This window comes from Phoca vitulina, unplaced genomic scaffold (genome assembly GCF_004348235.1).
Source record: "Phoca vitulina isolate PV1807 unplaced genomic scaffold, GSC_HSeal_1.0 scaffold14, whole genome shotgun sequence".
In the NCBI taxonomy this organism is placed as follows: Eukaryota; Metazoa; Chordata; class Mammalia; order Carnivora; family Phocidae; genus Phoca; species Phoca vitulina.
The window spans coordinates 28,893,891-28,920,042 of NW_022589717.1; the positions used below are offsets into that span (position 1 = coordinate 28,893,891).

The 26,152-nt window shown below is 44.0% G+C and overlaps 1 protein-coding gene across 5 annotated transcripts in view; it reads left to right on the plus strand.

Annotated features, from left to right (window-relative positions):
- TRIM2 (tripartite motif containing 2) overlaps nt 1-26,152 on the plus strand; it is a 172,896-nt gene that overhangs the window by 66,449 nt on the left and 80,295 nt on the right. The window contains exon 1 of one of the 5 annotated variants that reach the window (XM_032413030.1): nt 1,066-1,122. The exons of the other annotated variants lie outside the window; for them this stretch is intronic. The gene's annotated coding sequence lies outside the window, so the exon portion shown is untranslated. Of the gene's footprint in view, nt 1-1,065; nt 1,123-26,152 lie in introns of those variants that run through there. 5 annotated transcript variants of the gene reach the window in all.

Genomic DNA, 26,152 nt, shown 5'->3' on the forward strand with positions numbered 1-26,152 from the left:
AGCAATTTCTCCAGGCGCTGAAATTGTTGGTCTCCTCCTCTCACCCCCTCCTCCCCCATATAAGGCGCTTTGGAGTAGAGACTGCAGGCTTTTTCCAATTTTCTGTTCTCAGCCTAGTGCCTGGCACATGGGAGGCACTCATAACTGTTTCTAGAAGGAAGCAAGGAAGTCAGGGGTGAGGAGTGGGGGGAGACTTCCTACCCCAACCTATTTTACAGAATAAACAATAAGTCCCCAAGAGGCAGTAATTTCTCATCATTTTCAGGGCTGATTGTGTCGTAGTTGACTCATTGTCAGAACTGACTGAAGTAAACACCGAGATTTTTTCCTGTCTCCCATTCAGGAATCATGATTGCTTTCAGTAGCATAAACTGTCCTGTAATGGACGCTGGCCCTTTTCAGTTCTCTCAGCCTCATCAAACTAAAGTCATTTCCCCCGCAGGGACAGAGTTTGCATTTGTGTTTACAGGACCGGCAGGGAGGACGCGCTTGCCGGACTAGACCTACAAACCGAGCCAACCCCCCTTCTCGGCCCCGCTGGGCTGCGATTGGCCCTTCCCCGGAGGCTGGGCGCAAGAGCCTTTAGTCATCGCACTGGGAAATCTTTCTGGAACTGGGCACCAACTTGCGTGTTGTTTTCCGGCTCTTTGTGCGGGGATTAGCGGCCGTGCGGGCTTTGGGAATGCTGCGAGGGCCGGGCAACACGTAATCCAGGATTTGCCTCTGCCTCGCGGCTTATGGAAAACAGATGTCTCTCCGCTCTGCGCCTCGGCACGGGATGGAAATGACCAACCAGAGAGCCTTTTGGAACCGGGGACACCGAGCTAAGGGCCTCCAGAATCCAGCGGGGAGGCAGCTTTCCGCCCCCTCGTCCGTTTCTGCCACTTCAGCCCAGCTCTCGGACCACAGCAGGCGGTGAAGCCGCTCCAGCTCCAGACACGGCTCCGGGAGGAGGGGGCGCGGACGGGCGCGCCTGCCGAGGTCGCCTGCCGCCGCCAGGGCCGCGCGCGAGCCAACCCCGGCCCTGGGTGGGGGGGGCCGCCACCCGACCGGAGGCGGAGCCGCCGCCCGCCGCCTCCCGCCAGCGCGCCAGTTCTCCGCCGAGCGAGTCGCCCGCGGGCAGTAAGTCAGCGCCGGGGCTGGGGCGGCGCGGCCGGGTCCACCAGGAGCCTTCCGCTCCGGGCCAGGTCCGGGCGGACTGCGGTGTGGGCAGCCTGCCGCGAATCCGCTTCCGGATCCTGCCAGCGGTGCTGCGATGCCAGGCTGGAGCCCGCGCCGGTGGGGACGCTGTCAGCCCGGGCTGCGGAAGTGCTAAGGCTTCTCGCGGCGTCGCACTCAGGCCCGGGCTGGCCGAGGTCCCCCCCAACCCCCTCCTTCCGCGGGGGACCGGGCCCCTCTGCCCTGCCTGCAGTATATGTGCACAGCTTCGGAAGTAAAACGGTTAACGTCATTTTGCACCGAGGGCGGGGAGAATGGATATTCTGCGATCTTAAAAGCAGTTGCTTTAATGATTTTTTAAAAAGATGGGTTTCCTCTCCCTCCCTCTCTTAAATTTCGGTCGTTTTGCAAAACGAACTACTCAAATAGATTTCCTTCCTATTAGCTTCCACGCAGCTCAAGTTCATGCTACAGTTCTAGTTTATTAGAGGAGGGAGATGTGGATTTTTGAGGGTTTGCAGAGCTCTTTTTGATGGATATGATTTATTTTGAAAATGCATGCCCCGTGTTGAAAACCCCATGTTGCTGACAAATTGGGGTGAGGAGAAAGGTTTGTCGCATGAAACGCCTGTCAGATCCAAAGCATTCTAGGAACCCCAAATTTGTTCCCACCTGTAATCCAACCCCATAGAGCAACTGGTAGCATTTTTACCCCTCCACTCCCCCAGGAAATCACCAGCCTTAAATTATGAAACAGAGACAGCTTTAGATTCAAATGCTTTTTACATAGCCTAAAGTCCTTAGAGTTTCAGACATCCAAAGATTAAGTTAGCCCTTAGGGAAAGAGGCGTTGTTGTTCTTGTGGCCTATGCAGTGCTTTTTTCACTAGACAATTTTTGACCTATCAAAATGGAGATTAATTTTTTCATCAATATTTTTAGAATGTGGTTATGGGATTGACCCACGATAACTTGCATTTCCCGGTTCCTTTACCAGGGAGGGGAGGAAGGACTGTGCCTGGGTCACTACCTCCTGGACCTACTTGACCTCTAGTTGCAGATTTCCACTTGATTTCATCCGTGGCAGATGTAGTACCTGCCCTTCAGCTGAAAGAGACAAAAGAGCAGGAAGGATTCAGAACACTTTGACTATCACAACCTCCACCAATGAGGCAAAGAATTTGAATTCTTTATGACGCACATTAGATTTCCTTCCTCTGCAAATTCAGGTACATTTAGCAATCAAGGATCAATTTATTTTTTTTTATTTTTTTATTTTTTTAAGATTTTATTTATTTATTTATTTGACAGAGAGAGGGAAACAGCATGAGAGGGGATAGGGTCAGAGGGAGAAGCAGGCTCCCCGCCGAGCAGGGAGCCCGATGCGGGACTCGATCCCAGGACTCCGGGATCATGACCTGAGCCGAAGGCAGTCGCTTAACCAACTGAGCCACCCAGGTGCCCATCAAGGATCAATTTAAAACAACAAAAAATTCTCTGCCTTCCTCCTCCCTTAAGGTAGATAGGGATTTGGCTGAGTTGGGCAAGGCTATATACATTAATGAAATGTCTTCACGGTGAGATAATTCAGTCATATTCTGGACTAGGTAGAGGGTTAACGCCACACCTCCTCACTCACCCTCGTATGTGCACACTCTTCCCTGTGCTCTCGCTTGTCTTTCTACCCTTTTCTACACTATCCCTCTTAGGTACATACATGACTCTATTTTGGATCATGGAATCTAGGATATCATTACCTTTTAGTGTCAAGGTTTGTTTAGATGACAGTGTTCCTTATCCGTATTCTCAGATTTCCCCAAATCCTGCCTTTATTTTCCTGGAAAATTCTATGTCTATTAAATCCTCCATTGGAAGTTCCACCGTATTGTTCAAAAGTAAACATGGCATCTACATCTTGAATTGTTTTTCTTGCATTATCATTTTAATGCTGTCTTCCATGGTTTCCTCATTGCCTGGTCAGCTTGTTATTTCTGCTTCGTATTGGAACACAAGTAGAAGGAACTTCTCATAAGACACGGAATATGAATGGGGTAGGGAGTCTTCCTGAGGATTAACAGCATAGACTCTGACCTTTTCTTTGGTCTGCCCTTGGGTTGAATTCTGTCCTTTGAATTTCTGTCCACCGACTACACTAGAAAGAGCTGGATATTTACCTCGGGGCTCAGGAGTGATCTGTTTATTTGGCCTTTTCAGAGCAGCTGTAATTCACTACTCTCCAAGTGCTGCTTGGTGAGAATTTGCCTGTTCAGGGGAAATAAACCAATCGGGTAATACAGTAATGCCCAAGGAATCTTTGAAAATGCTATCCTGAAATCCTGGGGTGATAACATTATCAGAATTTTCTCCTCTCGCCACTCCACTAAAAATGATACTGCTCGCTTCACCCCAAATCTATTTTGGGTTATAAATTCCCTAAAGACAATTTTTAGCTTAATTTGTTCAGTCCCTAAAAGTTTATGCCGGCAGGTACTGGGAAGACGCTTTTGATGCTGCAGCTAATGAGGCGGGTAGGAACAATGACTGCTTTCTTTTGGGTTTCGTGAGGTTATACTCCTGGATGTCTGTTTGAGAAGCCTCCCTGAGACTGTTATCTTAAAGGCCTTGAGTCAAGGGGCGCCGGGGTGGCTCAGTTGCTGAAGTGTCGGACTCTTAGTTTCAGGTCAGGCCATGATCTCAGCTAAGATCGAGCTCCGCTCTCAGCATGGATGCTGCTTGAGATTCTCTCTCCCTCTGCCTTCACTCATGCTCTCTCAAAATAAATAAATAAAATCTTAAAAAAAAAAAAAGAAAAAAGCCTGAGTCAAGGCTGAGGTACTGTCATACTCTGTTATCAACATTATTTTTTGTGCCCTTATATATTAGAACTTGAGACTGACCTGCTAGTTGGAAAGTCTAAATAAGCTCCTGCAAGTCTGTGAGTTTAGTTCATTATTTTCTCTGGAAGAGAATAGTAGGTCTTTGATATGGATATAATTTGGTCTTAGCGTTAGAAGAACTGACAAGTGCAACCTCTGAGATAAGCAAGTAGAGGGGAAAGGAAGGGGAGGAAATCTCCCCTAGATTTCCTCCCCCCTCAAACCTCTCAATCCAGAAACCTAAAGTACAAAGAGATTGATGCCTGAAGGCTAAAACCCACACAAAGCTGCCAAACCACCCACCAAAACAGCACGAACCACTGTGTGACAGCCACTCACTTTTATGTGTTTTTGGAGAATTTAGTGGAAATTGAACCTCAGAAACTGAGCTTTCGTAGGCAAATATTTTGTCATACGAATGCTGGTTCTTTCCTGTGTAAAACTATCATTTTTGCATATCCTGCCTGTGAATCTCATCTTAATCCTTGAACAGAAATATCCCCTCCCTAGAATTTTCACTACATCCTTTTTTTTCTGAACATATTGGATGTCTGGATGCAATTTATGTAGGCAGAAGGGCTGGCCAGGAAGATTAGGATGCGTCCTTGAGGCAAACAAAAACACTGTGTCTGTCAGCATCTTTATTAACTTAGGACAGTTTAGAAGTGCTCAAATAGAAGCTGTGGATACAGGTTTGCTTCTGCCTTAACTGCAGGAAAACGAAGGAACCTAAGAAGTGCAGACTTCTGGAACCAGAGCAGTTTGTAGAAATATGCTGGAGGCAGTTGGAATTCTGAAAGGTGATTAGCCTTTTAAATCACTGTCTCCTTATTGTTAATGATTTCCAAGTTTCAGAATGGCTGCTGTTTGAGGGATGTCTTCTTTAGTTTAAATATAGTCACTGATTTAAACCAAAATATCAAGAGAGGCACAAAGTCTTGCTGACTGGCTTATCTCCTGTTAGGGAAAGGACTAGCACTTTAGGCCTCTCATTACAGACCCTCAGGCATGATTTTGAAGACCAGGAAGTAAACCAACTGGAAAATCTTTTCGATTAAGACTCCTGAAAAGAGAGATCTGACATGAGACCAAAAATGTGAAGGACTAGACCCATTTTTTTTCAGATTATTCTGTCCAATCAGGTAGAAGAAAGGAAAGATGTTTTCAAGCCCAGTCTGTCAGCTAACAGGATTATTGGACGCATACTATGTTTCAAGCCCCCTGCTTTATGATCTGAAAGGTACAACCGAGTAAAAGGCGAACATCTGCCTTGGAAGCAATTTCAAGCCTCGGTGGTAACTTCAGACATTAATGTGCATCCTCCTCCCACTTGTGCACGAGTTCCTCCCCTGGGAAAGCAGGTCCAAGGCTGTGGGAGGACCCTCTTCTATAGTTCAGCTACAACCACTTCCTGACGGAATCATCACAGCCGTTTGATGCGAGATTTGCTTCCGTTGGCAGAGAAAGTTGTGTTCTTGCCTCTTTCAACACAACCTATGTGAAGTGACACTTGCTACATAATCCCAAGAGCCCTATTCGATGCATGCCTCTGTTCCCAGAATGTTTCTTCCCTCGCCACCAAGCAGTTCAGCAGGGACCAGGCTAGCACCCAAATGACCCACGATGGGGGCATTCCTGGAGGGTAAATGATAGATATCCTTGAACCTCGCCTAAGAACATGAGATCAGGTCTCTTTAATCATGAAAATAACCTCTCAGACTAAACAAAGACAGAACTGTCTCTTTTGCTAACCACATGTGATTTATTTAAATTAGTGTTACACATTCAGTAATGGTGTCAGAGCTAGATTATAAAACTGCCTAAAAGAATGAGTTTTCGGGGCTCCTGGGTGGCTCAGTTGGTTAAGCGTCTGCCTTCAGCTCAGGTCATGATCCCAGGGTCCTGGGATCGAGCCCCGCATCGGGCGCCCTGCTCGGCGGAGAGCCTGCTTCTCCCTCTCCCTCTTTCTGCCTCTCTGCCTACTTATGCTCTCTCTATATCTCTGTTAAATAAATAAATAAAAATCTTAAAAAAAAAAAAAAGAATGAGTTTTCTGGGCCTTTGCATAGGGATAGAACAAGGCATTAGCCACATTGAATGGGATTTGCATCTTGTTAGCTTGCCTGTTCGTCCTTGACTACCGGACACAATGGGGGTGTGCACGTCTATCTTTGTAGCCGGGCAGTCTGTCGTACAGCAGATGATTCTGCTGGGAATTAAAATAGTGAACTAGAAGCATGAGGAGTGGGGAGGAGGGGGAGAAAAGAGGTAGGAACTTGAGGATACTCAAAAGAAGAGGCGCTTGGGGTCAGTCTGATACCGCCCCCCCCCCACTTTTTTGCTGTGCTTTTCATCTCCATAACTTAATTATTTTACAACTGGAAGTCTTTTTGTAATTCAAAATCAGTGGTACAGTTGGCCTAAGCCACAGCACAGACGACCTCGGTGCATAGTAATCTCCGCAGTGTTGGCAAGTGAATGGCCTCCGTGCAGCATTGGACCAGCCGGCTCCCCTTGATCGTTCAGCCTATGTTCACTGCACTTACTCCATGCATTGGATTCTGTTAGGAAAGGCAAAATAATGGCCATTTTAGTCAAAGGAGGAGATTAGAAAAGTGAAGTTCTTATGAAATGTTAGCTTTTCTTGGCTACCCCCTTATTTAGCGTGGCCAATGAGAGGTCACCCCAAGGAAAGTGGATAAAAAGGTATTCAAATGGGCTGGATGTTTGTGTCTTGATTGCTGCAGAAAACAAATGCTGTTTTCTGCAGCAATCAAAATAGGGGCCTTTTGTTTCTAAATCTCAGCCAATAATGAAGCCGCTGATCAAAACCAAATTTAGTAGTATGTGGTCTCCAGATTCCTGGTACCTTTAAAAAGAATTCTTTACAAAGCTCTTTCCATTTTAGAGAAACAATGAATGCTTCATCAGTCTGATGGGCCACACACTCTACAACAAATGAGCCTTAAATAGGAAATCCTCTCTTTTGCCCCACCCAGGTCACACGGAAGCCACACAGTCATGTTGCATGATGGGGTGATGTGACAGGTGCCATTTGCTTAGAGGAAGGATGAGCAGAGGCTAATTGCACTCCTGTAGCTATTTTTCCCTATTTTTGGCTATTAAGTAGCAATTACCCTTGGAGTGTCCTTCATCCCTTTCCTCCTCAAACCTCTCAATCCAGAAACCTAAAGTACAAAGAGATTGATGCCTGAAGGCTAAAACCCATACAAAGCTGCCAAACCACCCACCAAAACAACATGAAAAAATTTAGAAGCCTGGAAAGGGAAGAGGTGGGAGTGAAGGGTGTGGGGGCCCTATGCAAAGTGCCCCTTTTCCTTGTGACATTTACTCCAATATCTTCACTTCAGCTACAGATCCCACAGAAGAATGTATGTTTTATTCATTTTTAACACACTTTCATTGAGAGAAAAAAAAAAACAGGTTTCTCAGGGATTTCCTCGACAAGGATTTTACTTGTGCTCCACATACATTGTTTTGCTTCAACAAAGATCTGAATTTTTAATAAGCATCTATCACAGACCAAATTCATCCTCCTTTCTAAAAAGTCTTTACATATCAGGAGCGGGAAATGTTTAAGAATTTGCTTTGAATAGTTAAAGCAGTTTCTGTCCTAGGAGGAAGGCAGATTTATTGGGTTACGAAATTCTTAATTCCATCTGCATGGGAGCTGGTTTTCATTTGTAATGCAGTACAAAATATTCTTGGCATGTTTGGGGCTTATTTCACACAGGATGCTCCATGCTAGAACTAAATCTAGATAGAACTACATTTCTTTTCCTAGCTTTTTTTTTTTTCTAAGCCATTTTCTCTTCACCAAGTCCCTTGGATAAATGCACTTACCAAAGTGCTGCCAGATCTGTCTATGACTAGGATGGTCTTCAATCTTCATTATTCAGCCATTCCGCCAGTATCTGTTGATGGGTGGTCAGGGGGGCACAGGAGTTCACCAGCAGACCAGAGGGAGGGAGTCGTTCCAGGTGGAGACACTCAGACCTCCAGCTTGTGTCCTAGATCTATTTTCTTTTCTTTTTTTAATATTTTATTTATTTATTTGAAAGAGTGAGAGAGAGAGAGAGAGCACATGAGGGGGGGTGGGGGGGGAGGGGCAGAGGGAGAAGCAGACTCCCCACTGAGCAAGGAGCCCAATGTCGGGATCCTGAGATCATGACCTGAGCCGAGGGCAGATGCCCAACTGACTGAGCCACCCAGGCGCACGCCCCCCCCCCCCCCCCCCCCCGCCCCCGCCTATTTTCCAGTTCCTAGAGATCCAGGGCTCAGCTTTCTGGATTTTACACATAATCCCTGCTATAATACTTACGTTTTTACTATGCATGCTGTATTTGGTGTCTGCAACCTAAGAATGATCACTTGATTCACTTGAAATCATTGACCTGTGTATAAAGTTCGTAGGACAAATACCGAAGGTGAAGTAAAAGAAGAAGTTGCTGGAACCCCTTTAAAGTAGAAACATTTAAATTTTTTTTTTAAGATTATTTATTTATTTATTTGACAGAGAGAGACACAGTGAGAGAGGGAACACAAGCAGGGGGAGTGGGAGAGGGAGAAGCAGGCTTCCCGCGGGAACAGGGAGCCCGATGCGGGGCTCGATCCCAGGATCCTGGGATCATGACCTGAGCCGAAGGCAGATGCTTAACGACTGAGCCACCCAGGCACCCCGAAACATTTAAATTTAAAAACAACAACAACAACAAGAAGTCTAAATTCATATGGCTGGTTTTGTAGGGAAGGTTTGGGGGTTTTATTTTTATCTTTATTCTTCTGACAAGATTTTATTTAAATTCAAGATAGTTAACATATAGTGCAGTATTCGTTTCAGGAGTAGAATTCAGTGATTCATCACTTCATATCACACCCAGTACTCATCACAAGTGCCCTCCTTAATGTACATCACTCACTTAGCCCACCCTCCACCCACCTCCTCTCCAGCAACCCTCAGTTTGTTCTCTATAGTCTCTTATGGTGTGCCTCCCTCTCTGTTTGTTGTTTGTTTGTTTATTATGTTCAGTTAGCCACGGTATAGTACATAATTAGTCCTTGATGCAGTGTTCAACCATTCATTAGTTATGTATACACCCAGTGCTCATCACAGCACGTGCCCTCCTCAATACCTATCACCCTATTACCCCTCCCCTTACCCCCCTTCCCTCTGAAACCCCAGATTGTTTCTCGGGGTCCATAGTCTCTCATGGTTCATCTCCCTCTCTGATTTCTCCCCCTTTGGATTTCCCTCCCTTCCCTATGGTCCTCCGTGCTATTGCTTATGTTCCACATATGAGTGAAACCATATGATAATTGTCTTTCTCAGTTTGACTTACTTCACTTAGCATAATCCCCTCCAGTTCCATCCATGCCAATGCAAATGGTGGGTATTCATCGTTTCTGATGGCTGAATAATATTCCATTGTATATATGTAGGTTTGGGGGCTTTAGGATGTGAATACTAACCAAATACTTGGAGTCTGTATACTACTAAATCTCATCCTCATTGGAAATTGGAGTAACGGTTTGGCTCCTCCCTGTTTCAATATGCTCATGGAATGAACCATATTGGAATTCTAAATTGACAGAGATTGACTTGCTTTTTGTATTGCAGGCAGATGTAGCAATTCTTGGTTAACTTTCAGTCTTAAAACCGGTAGAATACAATTGCAAAAGCAAAACAAAACATTAAACTCTTGAATTAGGCATAATGTATTATCTTGTGGATTTATTGCACCAGAGCTGATTATGACAGAGCCTGTCTTTTATTTCTTCCAAAAGTCTGGGATCCTGCATGCCTTAGGTAAACTGAGGTGACTGTATGCTATCTATCTTTTATTTATGAAGATAACCCCGCTGACCCACCAGGATGTGCTTTGCAGCTTTCTCCATTCTTCCGCTCACTCTGTATTAGTCAGGAAAATTATTGGTCCCTGTAGCATGAATCTAGAAGAAGAACCAGCTCGCTTGGCTCACGTGCATGATTTCATCAGCACAGCAGCTAACTAGCTGAGCTAAGTTGGCACTGAGATGATAATAATGATTTAATCTCATATTTGACCACATTTTTACCTTTTTAAAAAATTTTTTATTGTTATGTTAATCACCGTACATTACATCATTAGTTTTTGATGTAGTGTTCCATGATTCATTGTTTGTGCATAACACCCACTGCTCCATGCAGAACGTGCCCTCTTTAATACCCATCACCAGGCTAACCCATCCTCCCAACCCCCTCCCCTCTAGAACCCTCAGTTTGTTTTTCAGAGTCCATCGTCTCTCATGGTTCATCTCCCCCTCCGATTCCCCCCCCTTCATTCTTCCCCTCCTGCTATCTTCTTCTTCTTTTTGTTTTTCTTAACATATATTGCATTATTTGTTTCAGAGGTACAGATCTGTGATTCAACAGTCTTGCACAATTCACAGCGCTCACCATAGCACATACCCTCCCCAATGTCTATCACCCAGCCACCCCATCCCTCCCACCCCACCCCCCACTCCAGCAACCCTCAGTTTGTTTCCTGAGATTAAGAATTCCTCATATCAGTGAGGTCATATGATAAATGTCTTTCTCTGATTGACTTATTTCGCTCACCATAATACCTTCCAGTTCCAACCATGTCGTTGCAAATGGCAAGATTTCATTCCTTTTGATGGCTGCATAATATTCCATTGTATATATATATACCACGTCTTCTTTATCCATTCATCTGTTGATGGACACCTTGGCTCTTTCCACAGTTTGGCTATTGTGGACATTGCTGCTATAAACATCGGGGTGCATGTACCCCTTCGGATCCCTACATTTGTATCTTTGGGGTAAATACCCAGTAGTGCAATGGCTGGATCGTATGGTAGCTCTATTTTCAACTTTTTGAGGAACCTCCATACTGTTTTCCAGAGTGGTTGCACCAGCTTGCATTCCCACCAACAGTGTAGGAGGGTTCCCCTTTCTCCGCATCCTCCCCAACATCTGTCGTTTCCTGACTTGTTAATTTTAGCTATTCTGACTGGTGCGAGGTGGTACCTCATTGAGGTTTTGATTTGGATTTCCCTGATGCTGAGTGATGTTGAGCACTTTTTCATGTGTCTGTTGGCCATTTGGATGTCTTCTTTGGAAAAATGTCTGTTCATGTCTTCTGCCCATGTCTTCTGCCCATTTCTTGATTGGATTCTTTGTTCTTTGGGTGTTGAGTTTGATAAGTTCTTTATAGATTTTGGATGCTAGCCCTTTATCTGATATGTCATTTGCAAATCTCTTCTCCCATTCTGTCGGTTGTCTTTTGGTTTTGTTGACTGTTTCCTTTGCTGTGCAAAAGCTTTTTATCTTGATGAAGTCCTAATAGTTCATTTTTGTCCTTGCTTCCCTTGCCTTTGGCGATGTTTCTAGGAAGAAGTTGCTGCGGCTGAGGTCGAAGAGGTTGCTGCCTGTGTTCTCTTTTAGGATTTTGATGGACTCCTGTCTCACATTGAGGTCTTTCATCCATTTTGAGTCTATTTTTGTGCGTGGTGTAAGGAAATGGTCCAGTTTCATTCTTCTGCATGTGGCTGTCCCATTTTCCCACCACCATTTGTTGAAGAGACTGTCTTTTTTCCATTGGACATTCTTTCCTGCTTTGTCAAAGATGAGTTGACCATAGAGTTGAGGGTCCATTTCTGGGCTCTCTATTCTGTTCCATTGATCTATGTGTCTGTTTTTGTGCCAGTACCATACTGTCTTGATGATGACAGCTTTGTAGTAGAGCTGGAAGTCCGGAATTGTGATGCCGCCAGCTTTGCTTTTCTTTTTCAACATTCCTCTGGCTATTCGGGGTCTTTTCTGGTTCCATACAAATTTTAGGATTATTTGTTCCATTTCTTTGAAAAAAGTGCATGGTATTTTGATGGGGGTTGCATTGAATGTGCAGATTGCTCTAGGTAGCATTGACATCTTCACAATATTTGTTCTTCCAATCCATGAGCATGGAACGTTTTTCCATTTCTTTGTGTCTTCCTCAATTTCTTTCATGAGTACTTTATAGTTTTCTGAGTACAGATCCTTTGCCTCTTTGGTTAGATTTATTCCTAGGTATCTTATGGTTTTGGGTGCAATTGTAAATGGGATCGACTCCTTAATTTCTCTTTCTTCTGTCTTGTTGTTGGTGTATAGGAATGCAACTGATTTCTGTGCATTGATTTTATATCCTGCCACTTTACTGAATTCCTGTATGAGTTCTAGCAGTTTTGGGGTAGAGTCTTTTGGGTTTTCCACATAAAGTATCATATCACCTGCCAAGTGTGAGAGTTTGACTTCTTCTTTGCCAATTTGGTTGCCTTCTTTTTCTTTTTGTTGTCTGATTGCTGTGGCTAGGACTTCTAATACTATGTTGAATAGCAGTGGTGATAGTGGACATCCCTGCCATGTTCCTGACCTTAGGGGGGAAGCTCTCAGTTTTTCCCCATTGAGAATGATATGCACTGTAGGTTTTTCATAGATGGCTTTTATGATATTGAGGTATGTACCCTCTATCCCTATACTCTGAAGAGTTTTGATCAAGAAAGGATGCTGTACTTTGTCAAATGCTTTTTCTGCATCTATTGAGAGGATCATATGATTCTTGTTCTTTCTTTTGTTAATGTATTGTATCACGTTGATTGATTTGCGGATGTTGAACCAACCTTGCAGCCCAGGGATAAATCCCACTTGGTCGTGGTGAATAATCCTTTTAATGTACTGTTGGATCCTATTGGCTAGTATTTTGGTGAGAATTTTTGCATCCATGTTCATCAGGGATATTGGTCTGTAATTCTCCTTTTTGATGGGGTCTTTGTCTGGTTTTGGGATCAAGGTAATGGTGGCCTCATAAAATGAGTTTGGAAGTTTTCCTTCCATTTCTATTTTTTGGAACAGTTTCAGAAGAATAGGTATTAATTCTTCTTTAAATGTTTGGTAGAATTCCCCTGGGAAGCCATCTGGCCCTGGGCTTTTGTTTGTTGGGAGATTTTTGATGACTGCTTCAATTTCCTTAGTGGTTATAGGTCTATTCAGGTTTTCTATTTCTTCCTGGTTCAGTTTTGGTAGTTGATACATCTTTAGGAATGCATCCATTTCTTCCAGGTTATCTAATTTGCTGGCATAGAGTTGCTCATAATATGTTTTTATAATTGTTTGTATTTCGTTGGTGTTGGTTGTGATCTCTCCTCTTTCATTCATGATTTTGTTGATTTGGGTCATTTCTCTTTTCTTTTTGATAAGTCTGGCCAGGGGTTTATCAATCTTAATTCTTTCAAAGAACCAGCTCCTAATTTCGTTGATCTGTTCTACTGTTCTTCTGGTTTCTATTTCATTGATTTCTGCTCTGATCTTTATTATTTCTCTTCTCCTGCTGGGTTTAGGCTTTATTTGCTGTTCTTCCTCCAGCTCCTTTAGGTGTAGGGTTAGGTTGTGTGCTTGAGACCTTTCTTGTTTCTTGAGAAAGGCTTGTATTGCTATATACTTTCCTCTTAGGACTGCCTTTGCTGCATCCCAAAGATTTTGAACAGTTGTGTTTTCATTTTCATTGGTTTCCGTGAATTTTTTTAATTCTTCTTTAATTTCCTGCTTGGCCCATTCACTCTTTAGTAGGATGCTCTTTAGCCTCCATGTATTTGAGTTTTTTCCAACTTTCCTCTTGTGATTGAGTTCTAGTTTCAAAGCATTGTGATCTGAAAATAGGCAGGGAATGATCCCAATCTTTTGGTACCGGTTGAGACCTGATTTATGACCTAAGATGTGATAGATTCTGGAGAATGTTCCATGGGCACTAGAGAAGACTGTGTATTCTGTTACTTTGGGATGGAATGTTCTGAATATGTCTGTGAAGTCCATTTGGTCCAGTGTGTCATTTAAAGTCTTTATTTCCTTGTTGATCTTTTGCTTAGATGATCTGTCCATTTCAGTGAGGGGGGTGTTAAAGTCCCCCACTATTATTGTATTGTTGTCAATGTGTTTCTTTGCTTTTGTTATTAATTGGCTTATATAATTGGCTTCTCCCATGTTAGGGGCATAGATATTTACAATTGTTAGATCTTCTTGTTGGATAGACCCTTTAAGTAGGATATAGTGTCCTTCCTCATCTCTTATTACAGTCTTTCGTTTAAAATCTAATTTGTCTGATATAAGGATTGCCACCCCAGCTTTCTTTTGGTGTCCATTAGCATGGTAAATGGTTTTCCGCTCCCTCACTTTCAATCTGGGGGTGTCTTTGGGTCTAAAATGAGTCTCTTGCAGACAGCATATGGATGGGTCTTGTTTTTTAGTCCAATCTGATAGCCTGTGTCTTTTGATTGGGGCATTTAGCCCATTTACATTCAGGGTAACTATTGAAAGATATGAATTTAGTGCCATTGTATTGCCTGTAAGGTGACTGTTACTGTATATTGTCTGTGTTCCTTTCTGGCCTATGTTACTTTTAGGCTCTCTCTTTGCTTAGAGGACCCCTTTCAATATTTCTTGTAGGGCTGGTTTCATGTTTGCAAATTCCTTTAGTTTTTGTTTGTCCTGGAAGCTTTTTATCTCTCCTTCTACTTTCAATGAGAGCCTAGCTGGATATAATATTCTTGGCTGCATATTTTTCTCATTTAGTGCTCTGAATATATCATGCCAGTCCTTTCTGGCCTGCCAGGTCTCTGTGGATAGGTCTGTTGCCAATCTAATGTTTCTACCATTGTAGGTTACAGATCTCTTGTCCTGAGCTGCTTTCAGGATTTTCTCTTTGTCTCTGAGACTCGTAAGTTTTACTATTAGATGTCGGGGTGTTGACCTATTTTTATTGATTTTGAGAGGGGTTCTCTGTGCTTCCTGGATTTTGATGCCTGTTTCCTTCCCCAAATTAGGGAAGTTCTCTACTATAATTTGCTCCAATATACCTTCTGCCCCTCTCTCTCTTTCTTCTTCTTCTGGAATCCCACTTATTCTAATGTTGTTTCGTCTTATGGTATCGCTAATCTCTCGAATTCTGCCCTTGTGATCCAGTAGTTGTTTATCTCTCTTTTTCTCAGCTTCTTTATTCTCCATCATTTGGTCTTCTATATCACTGATTCTCTCTTCTGCCTCATTTATCCTAGCTGCCTCATTTATCCTAGCAGTTAGCGCCCCCATTTTTGATTGCACCTCATTAATAGCCTTTTTGATTTCGACTTGGTTAGATTTTAGTTCTTTTATTTCTCCAGAAAGGGTTTCTCTAATAACTTCCATGCTTTTTTCAAGCCCAGCTAGTATCTTTAAAGTGATGATTCTGAACTCTAGATTCGACATCATACTAATGTCCATATTGAGTAGGTCCCTGGCAGTCAGTACTACCTCTTGTTCTTTTTGTTGAGGTGATTTTTTCCATCTTGTCATTTTGTCCAGAGGAGAATAGATTAATAAGAGAACAAAATGCTAACAGGGTAACAATGTCCCTAGAAAATATACTCTAAACAAATCAGAAAAGACCTGAAGCTGGGGGAAAAGAAAGGGAAAGAAAGAAAAAAGAAAATGAAAAAGATAAAAACAAACAAAAACAGAACAAAACCAAAAAAAAAAAACAGAATATGATCAAATATGATCAGGCTGGTGCATAGATCAGTGCCACACACTAGATTTTGGGTGTATTTTGGTCTGTGAGAAGAAAGTGCCTCCCAAAATTGTAAAGAAAGAAAAACTTATATACGTACAAAAATAAGGGTTGATATGATGAAGGGATGGAATATGACTGTAAAGATGAAAATTATAAAAAATTTTATAAAAGGAATTGATAAGAAGTTGTTTGAAAAAAGAAAGAAGAGGATTTAAAAGAAAAAAGAAAAAAAAGGGAGAGAATGTGATCAGGCAGGAGAGTAGAACAAAACCATACACTAGAGATTTAGGGTGTATTTTGATCTGTTAGAAGAAACTATCTCAAAATTTTAAAGAGAGAGCAACTTATGTATATATGCCAAAAATAAGGGTAACTACTATGAAGGGATAGAATATGACTCTAAAAATGAAAAATAAAAATGTTTTTTAAAAACGGGATTGATAAGATTGATAAGATGTTGGTTGAAAGGGAAAAAGTGGGCATCACGTTGCCCGATTTCAAGCTATATTACAAAGCAGTGATCACCAAGACAGCATGGTACTGGCACAAAAACAGATATATAGACCAATGGAACAGAATAGAGAACCCAGATATGGACCCTCAACTCTATGGTCAAATAATCTTTGACAAAGCAGGAAAAAACATGCAATGGAAAAAAGACAGTCTCTTCAATAAATGGTGCTGGGAAAAGTGGACAGCCACATGCAGAAGAATGAAACTCGACCATTCTCTAACACCATTCACAAAGATAAACTCAAAGTGGATGAAAGACCTCAATGTGAGACAGGAATCCATCAAAATCCTAGAGGAGAACATAGGCAGTAACCTCTTTGACATCGACCACAGCAACTTCTTCCAAGATACATCTCCAAAAGCTAGTGAAACAAAAGCAAAAATGAACTTTTGGGACTTCATCAAGATAAAAAGCTTCTGCACAGCAAAGGAAACAGTCAACAAAACAAAGAGGCAACCCACAGAATGGGAGAAGATATTTGCAAATGACACTACAGATAAAGGGCTGGTATCCAAAATCTATAAAGAACTTCTCAAACTCACCACCCAAAAAACAAATAATCAAGTCAAAAAGTGGGCAGAAGAGATGAACAGACACTTCTCTGAAGAAGACATACAAATGGCTAACAGACACATGAAAAAATGTTCATCATCATTAGCCATCAGGGAAATCCAAATCAAAACCACACTGAGATACCACCTTACACCAGTTAGAATAGCAAAAATGGACAGGGAAAGAAACAACAAATGTTGGAGAGGTTGTGGAGAAAGGGGAACCCTCTTACACTGTTGGTGGGAATGCAAGTTGGTACAGCCACTTTGCAAAACAGTGTGGAGGTTCCTCAAAAATTTAAAAATAGAGCTACCCTATGACCCAGCAATTGCACTCCTGGGTATTTACCCCAAAGACACAGATGTAGTGAAAAGAAGGGCCATATGCACCCCAATGTTCATAGCAGCAATGTCCGCAATAGCCAAACTGTGGAAAGAGCCGAGATGCCCTTCAACAGATGAATGGATAAAGAAGATGTGGTCCATATATACAATGGAATACTACTCAGCCATCAGAAAAGATGAATACCCAACTTTTACATCAACATGGATGGGACTGGAGGAGATTATGCTAAGTGAAATAAGTCAAGCAGAGAAAGTCAATTATATGGTTTCACTTATTTGTGGAACATAAGGAATAACATGGAGGACATTAGGAGAAGGAAGGGAAAAATGGGCGGGGGGAATTGGAGGGAGAGATGAACCGTGAGAGACTATGGACCTGAGAAATAAACAGGGTTTTAGAGGGGAGGGGGGAGGGGGGATTGGTTAGCCCGGTGATGGGTATTAAGGAGGGCACGTACTGCATGGAGCACTGGGTGTTATACGAAAACAATGGATCATGGATCACTACATCAAAAACTAATGATGTATTGTATGGTGACTAACATAACATAATAAAATTAAAAAAAAAAAAGAAAAAGGGAAAAAGAAAAATTCAAAAAAAAAAAAGAGAGTTAAAAAAAAATTAACTTTGAAAGACTAAAGAATCATGGAAAAAAAGCCATGAATTCTATGTGCAGTATTCCCCTAGCGCTGGAGTTCTGCCGTTCTCATTGATCAGTAAACTTGGTCTTGGCTGGTTGTTCTTGCTGACCTTCTGGGGGAGGGGCCTGTTGCCATGGTTCCCAAATGTCTTTGCGGGAGTTGGAATTGCCCCGCCCTTGCCTGCTCAGGGCTAAGTAATGTGCTCGGGTTTGCTCTCGGGAGCTTTTGTTCCCTGCAAGCTTTCCCTATGGCTTTGGAGGCGGAGAGTGAAAATGGCAGCCTCCCAATCTCCGCCTCGGAGGAGCCGAGAACTCGGGGCCCCGCTCCTTAGTGCACCCCCAGAGAAAAGCAGTCAGTCACTCCCATCTCCCTGGTCTCCGGCTGCACTCCGTGCTCACCCGGCCTGTGACCGAGCGTTTCTATCTCTGGCACCCGACCCTGTGTGGAGTCTCCAAACCCAGCAGATCCCTGCGGTGCGCTCCCGCGCTGCTCCTCCTGGGGGAGGAAGGGGAGTCTCCCCGGATCTGCCGCTTGTTGGGTCCCTGCTGGAGGAGCAGTGGCCCGACTGTCCCGGGGATCACGGTTTAGGGCAACCCCAAGCTGAGAGCCCGCGCCCCGGCTCCGTCTCTGCAGCCGGCTTCCCTGCTCCGATATCTGGGAGCTCTGCCGCACTCAGGCACCCCCGGTCTTTCTGTTACCCCGAGGGTCCTGAGACCACACTGTCCCACGAGGGTTCCACCCCCCGCTTAGCCACTGGAGCGATGTTCCTCAGCGGAGCCGACTTCTAAAAGTTCCGATTTTGTGCTCCACGGCTCTATCACTTGCCAGAAGTGGCCGTCGGAGGCCCATCCCCCGCCGTCTATCCTCCCGAATATCGCCTTGGATTCACTTCTCCGCACCTCCTACCTTCCAGAAAGTGGTCGCTTTTCTGTTCAGAGAGTTGTTGCTATTCTTTTCTTCGATCTCCTGTTGAGTTTGTAGGTGTTCAGAATGGTTTGATCCCTATCCAGCTGAATTCCTGGGACCAGATGAAATCCAGGTCTCCTACTCCTCCGCCATCTTTCACATCTTTACCTTTTAATAATCACTTTCACATAAATTATTCCATCTTACCTTTACAACGACTCTGAGAGATAACATTTTAGAGATGAGGAAACCAAGACTCTAAGAAGTCCAGTGACTTTTCCAGTAAAGGAGGAGTTAGGACTCACACCTACGATGTCCGTCTCACTGAACCAAAATGTGCAGTAAAACTTGATTGGATGACATATGATAAAATAACACAAAAAGCTCTAGATGAAAGGATGTTTTATCAAGGAAGCAAATCTAGGATGGTGTCTGGAAAAATGGTTTTCAGTAGAGAATAGCCACTTAAAATTTAACTCTAAACCTGAGAATACACAAGAAACCATTAGGGAGCTATGTAAACAAGACATAATCAAGTGTCAACTTATATGACATAGATGAGAAGCACAATGATGATTCAGAGAAGAGAGAGAAAAACATAGGCCGAGAAAGCAGGGACAGTATAATTGAGGAAGAGGGATGAAAGAGCTTAAAGAATGTCAAGATTGAGATGGAAGAGAGAAGCAGGTAGGGCATGCTAGGCTGGGAACATCCCAAGCAAGGGTAGAGAGCCATAGTCCAGGTGGAGATTAGCAGGGAGACACCTTTGATTGGAGGAGGGACTGACCAGTAAGTCTAGGTAGGGAAGTCTTGGGAATTAAGGTTGAATAGGGAGGATGGGGCCACACCAAAGAGGATCTGTAGTGCCAGACAGTGAAATGTGAACTGATATTTGGGTGCCGTAGTGTGTGGGCGGGGTTGGTTCTTTCTGAGGGCTGTGAGGGAGAATCTGTTGTGCCTCTCTCCTGACTTCTGGTGGTCTCATCATTCCCTGGCTTGGAAGGGGTATTCTGCTTGTGTCTTCACATTGTCTTCCTTGTATGTATGTCTCTGTGTCCAGTGCCCCCCTTTTACAAGGACACCAGTCATACTGCATTAGGACCCACCCTAGTGACCTCATTTTAACTTGATTACCTTTGGGGAGACCTATTTCCAAATAAGATCACATTCTCAGATATGGGGGGCTTCAACATAAATTTTTCAGGGGGACAAATTCAGCCCATAACAGGAGCCTTTAAAGAGTATTGAGCTGCAGAGTAAGGGGGAGAAAGATTGTTTCAGTAAAGATGCACTATCAACAGAATGCAGAACACGCTGCGGGGAAGGAAGGGAGCCATGGGCTGGGAGTGGAGGATGGAGAGAAAGTAGGTAAAATCTGCAGACATTTTAAAGGAAGAGTTGCAATGCTAATACATTATAAGTCAAGAACGCGACAGTTTCCAGAGCACTCTACCTCCTTTGGTCTTGATGACACAGAAGGCTGAGTGGTGTCTCTGGGGTTTCTGGTCTGGGAAAAGGGCCGGTAGGGAGGTCATCGGCACCGTTAAGGGTAGATGGCAAAGGGAGGAGGTGAGTGGGGACAGAGCTGAGTGCAGATGTCCACGGGCGTCACTGGTGATCTGAACCATGGGTCCTCTCTCCGAGTCGTAGATCTGGGGAGTCGAACACGTTCCAGCGGTCCTTTGGGCCTTGGGAGTGGGGAGATCTCTGAGGGAGAGAATTTAGAGAAAGAGAAAGCAGTAGGCTTGGTATTGGGGCACATTCCCAGAGTTAGCGGATTACTAGTGAGCCAAAGCCGCATTTAAAGAGGCAGAGGAGAAACTGCCAAGGTCTCTACCTCCAAAGCTGAAAAGAAAGACCATTTCGTGGGGAAGTTTCAGCGCTGGGAGCCACAGGAAGGTGGGAGGAGAACAGGAAGAGACCTGGCTGGGGACCAACTGTGGGGAAGACTTTGGGTTTATCTACTATGGGCAGCGGAAGGAGAAAGTGTCAGGGAGAGGAAGGGAGGCAGAGGCCGGCCTTCCCAGGGTGGCAGGATCAAGGAAAGGGTCAGGCGGCTTTTATTTTGCAGCCGTGTTTCTGAGATGCAGTTTATGTAGAGTAGCACCACCCCTCCTAGTGTTCAATTCTGGGAGCTTTGACAATGCTCACTGCTGGGGAGCCAGCACCACTCTCAGGACAGAGAACAGTTACGTCACGCCCATCATTCCTTTAGGCTGAGGGGCTTTTCTGGAGGGTACTCATGTGCGTTTGAAGCCAGAGGGGAGGGGAGCCCTGCTAAAGGAGAAAGCGATGGTGCTAAAGAGGGAAGGAAGGGTTAACTGGGGGAGTGAGGCCCCGGAGGTGGCCAGGAGCCAGATGGGCCGCTCAGAAGGCGTTAATTCTAGCGAAAAGGAACATTTCCCCTCTTCCCGCAAAGTGGCAGGAAGGACGAATGTGTACATTCAGGGTCTATGATACATTTGGGGGGTGAATTCCTTGAGTCCTGCCAACAAAACCGTTTCCCACTGAGCAAGATGTTAAATGTCATATTCCATCACTTCTGCCTTGGCGGTATTATTTCCTATTGCAGTGACTGTCCGCAGGAATTAATCAAAATGGAGGGCAGGCCCATGGCTGCTTTTCTTTGGGCTGTGTGCCCAAATCCTGCTGCCGTGTAATACTGTAGCAATTGTAGGACCAACCCTTCAAAATTCTCCAAAGTTAAGGGCATCTGCAGCTTTTCCTGTTCCATTCACTGGAAAACCCTGGCAGCCAAAATGGCTTCAATCCCCATAAATGCGTGTGACAGCCGTAAATGACTCACTGCTGAAGAGCTAGCTTCCACAGACGTGTCCTCCGGGCATGATTTGTTGGAAGAGATTCACTTCTCATCTTGTTCTGCCTTTAACTTAAAAATCACCCTGCAGTGAATTTCCCTTCTAACATCTGTGATGTCACGTACATTGCCTCATCTCAGCTGTCCCACTGCCATCACCCGAGTCAGGGGTGGGAGTCTCCAACTGTGGGTTTCAAGAGTGCGTTGGGAATCATATTGTGGGCTGTAACCAGCCTACTTCAAAAGTGAAATAGAACAAGAAACAGCAGAGGGCTCAGTGGGATCTCATGCAACTTATGTTTCAGGGAAGTATGTATATCTGTACCGAACGGCAACATAAAATATGTCTCTACTGTGGATCACAGGCACAAACATTTGGCAAGTTAAGGTGTAGAAGTGTGTGGATCCTCTACCAATAGTGTGGCCCTAGGCAGGTTACTGAACGTCCTTGTGGCTTAGTTAGATCCATAGTCTGTAAAATGGGGATAATAACAGTATCTATCTCATATAGTTGTTGAAAGGATTAAAGAGAAAATGCATGAAAAGCATTATGGACTGCGCCTGGTTAGTGGTCGATGCTTATTATTACGATCTCTTTTCCTGCCCAAATTTCCAGCTCAAATCTTTGTTTCCTACCTAGACCTTTCTTCTGAGCCTAGAATTGTGAACCTAGCAGCCCGTTTGACGTCTCCACATGATGGTCCCATGGTCATTTCCAACTCAACATATCCAAACTTGAACACAACTCATCCCCACCTTCTCTCTCCAATCCTCACCACCCCCCTTCTCTGTCCTGCCTCCAAGCATGCAGACCCCTCTGCTACTTCTCCTGAATTCACTTTTCTGTGTGTGGGGGAGTGGTGTCGCCATTCACCCCCCACCTAGGCTGCCTGAGCATCATCTTACTAATGCTTCTAGAAAGAGAATTCTAAGCCTGGGTCACGATCATCACACACTAGATTAATGAAATTCTGCCCCCAGTCTTCCTGTTCATCACACCTCAGCTGGAGTGTGTCTGTCCCTTCTAATCTGTCATGTCTCTAAGTTTTCAGGGGCTCTCATAGCTTTCAGGTCAAAGTTCATACCTTCAGCCTACAAAGCAAGGCCCATCGTGGCCTGGCCTCTGCCCACCTCTCCACCCTCATCTCTTGCCCCCAGCCTTGTACTGCACACTCTTGTGATCCCAAACAGCCTGTGGTTGGTCTCCCCCCTGCCGACATACACACCATCAGGCTTCCTCTGCCTAGAATGCTTGTTCCACCTTTCCTTGTATGGCTAACTCTTAACTTGGCCTTCGCAGCTCAAGACTGATGTTCAAGTCAGAGAGACTTAGGTTTGAATCCCCTAATCAATAGTTAATAGCCATGTGATTCTGAGAAGTGAATTTCTGAAGCAGTTGAAGTCAGTGTGTGGGTCTGTGAAGTGGGAATCACAGTGCCTAGCTCATAGAGCTGTGAGACTTAAATGAACAATCATGTGTAAAGAACAGTGTCTGGCACATACTTCATAAGTACTTAATAAATAAATGGTTGACTGTTATTTTCTTTATAATAATTATTTTTCATTTTTTAAAAAAAGGCTCAGCTCACTTTCTCCTGGGCCAGAGCTTCTGGCAGACCTGAATGTGTCAGGCTGCTCAAGAGCTGAATTGTTTCTCCTGACTGACTCTCCTTCCCACTCTTCTTCCCTTGACCAACACCTACCTGTCCCTCAAGATTCAACCCAAGGCTCACCTCCTTGGGGACTCTTCGTAACCCCTGGGGCTCCCAGGGTTGTCTTACCCCCACCACAGCTCTTGGCTGCCTGAGCAGTGATACACCCTTTCCTCCTGGATTCCAAGTCTCCTCAGGGCCCCACGCCTCGTTCATTGCCGCATACCAAGCTCCCTCAGTGCATGCAGGGGCCTGGCATATAGTACCTGTGAATAAATGTTTTATTGATGAATGAACGAGCAAACTCTTGTAATTGCTTCCTGCCTGGTGCCCCTGCTTTCTCTCTTTCAAGAAACTCATCCTGTTCATTGTGACCAAGTTCGTTCTCTGAAAGTAGAGTTCTGTCGCTCACCTGTGCTTCTCAAATTTTGCTCTGTCAGTGCACTCTACTACCATTGGCAGTTAGGGCCACCTACAAGGTGGCTTCTATTTAGTGTTCCGGCCTCTTCTTCTATTTCCCCCGTATCTTGTATCTTACGCAAAACTAGGCTGTTTTCACTCCCTTTGTGCCTACCCACGCTGGCTCTTAATGCGTGGAAACACCTAACATCTTTTTTTTTTTTTTTTTTAAGATTTTATTTACTTATTTGACAGAGTGAGACAGTGAGAGGGGGAACACAAGCAGGGGGAGTGGGAGATGGAGAAGCAGGCTTCCCGCTGAGCAGGGAGCCCGATGTGGGACTTGATCCCAGGACCCTGGGATCATGACCTGAGCCGAAGGCAGACGCTTAATGACTGAGCCACCCAGGTGCCCCGAAACACCTAACATCTAACTGCCTACTGTTCACCCGCTCATCTTCACCTGTCACAGTCCCACGACCTTGGAAACCCTCTCAAATGCTGCCACACAACAATTCCAGAACCTTTGCTGATCCATTTTCTCTCTTTTTAAAAGATTTTATTTTTAAGTAATCTCTACACCCAACATGGGGCTCAAACTTACAACCCTGAGATCAAGAGTCACGTGCTCTACCAACTGAGCCAGACGGCCCTTGATCCATTTTCTAAATAAAAAAAAGTAGGTTTCCTCAATCCTTTGCACCCTATACAGCCTGCCATGGAATTCCCTCCTAAAGATGGCCCTTCATCTACCAACTTATTTACATACTGATTACATACTTGTTTTTGATGGCAAATTCTTTGACTCTGAGGATTGTGTCTTAAATGTCTTTGTAAACCTAACAGCATCTAGAATATTATGTTACTTATTGCTTCTCATAAGTGTTTGAGGAAATGAGCAGAATGGAAAATCAGTTAAATCTGATTCTCCTTTCTGCTTGCTGATTTAACTTTTAGGGGCTAAGGTAGGAGAAATTAAGGTTTAACTCTTGCTTTTTGACTCTTAAATATATTTCTTAACTATACATTGACATTATGTTATAACTGCATTGTAGTAGTTATTCAATAGGCATGTTTAACAGATTGAAGATTAATTAGTAGTTTTCTTTTTTTTTTTAAGATTTTATTCATTTATTTGAGAGAGAGCACAAGAGAGAGCATGGGGGTGGGGGTGCAGTGGCAGACGGAGAGGGAGAAGCAGACTTCCTGCTGAGTGCAGAGCCTGACTCAGGGCTCAATCCCAGGACCCTGTGATCATGACCTGAGCCGAAGGTAGATGCTCAACCAACTGAGCCAACCAGGCCCCCCAGTAGAGTTTGTTTTCTTTTAGAACTAATATACCTTCAAGTTTGGTGTTTATGGTTCTTACTTAGCGTGCATACTACTAAAACAAAATAGTTAAGAGTCAAAGTATATGAAGTGTGGAGATGTAAATACACAAACACATCACTGGGTGGAGGGGGTGTGTGTATATATATATATATATATATTTCCTACATTATCAAGCAAAAAACCTGGAGGATGGGGACAGTCTATGTATGGTCTCACAAATATTGAAGCCTAATTTTATCTCTTCTTCAAAGAATAGAAGGTCCATTGATAATCTGCTCTCCAACTCTGTCCCCTTGTGACCTACAACTTCCCCAGCTATGTAAAGCTCGTGGTGTGTGGCAGCTGATGTGCCACGCTGGCAAGTGGCAGTGGGAATGACCTCGAGAGCTGGTCCTGTGTCCAGGTGGACCAAAGCTCAGTTTCTTTTGTCCACATGAAATTGATCCTCCTTCCTGCAAGCAAAAGGACCCAGGCAGGGTCCTTCTCATGTCTTTGTCCTTTCACTCCTCTCCCCATGTAATCCTGAGTAAAGGTGAGCCTTTGGGTGGTGGCAGTCATAGCTTTCCTGCATCTGAGTCCACTCTCCAAGCAACTCTTGGAAACAAATCAACAAACCAAATTAACACATACTTTTTAAGGAAAGTGTGCCAATTTCCAGTTGTTTACAAGCTTTGATGGGGACTAACTTTCAAAATTAATAAGGCATGAGGCGTGCCATAACACATTTCACAATTTGTACCCAAGCAGATTTCATGGAGATAAAGGTAATGAATTGGCCGTTGTGAAATATCACATCTGCCCTTACTGGAGGCAGGAATGATATGTGGAATATATTGGTGATAACCAAAAAGTAATTTCTCTGTCTTTTTGCTCTTGATCCTGAGAGACCACAAAATCAGAATAATAAAAGATCATTTATTTGGGCATCTAAACGCCAGAAGCATCCAGGGGTGCCTGGGTGGCTCAGTCAGTTAAGCATCCAACTCGGTTTTGGCTCAGGTCATGGGATCGAACCCCACGTTGGGCCCCCCACTCAGCAGGGAGTCTCTTTGTCTCCCTTTCTCTCTGCCCTTCCCCCTACTCTCTCTCTCTCTCAAATAAATAAATAAATCTTTAAAAAAAAATAAACACCAGAAGCATCCAGTGTAATTATTTTTAAAGGACTTTTCACCCCATTTTTAAAAATCATGCCAGTGTAATAATTGTAGAACATTTACTCTAAAGAACAGTATGAGTGGTAATGCTGTGGTCACAGCTGCAAATGACTGGTTGCAACTGCACGATCCACTGAATACAGGGTAAACTAGATCTCAGCAGACCACTCCGCCAACATCATGGCAGGCTTACTATTAATGCC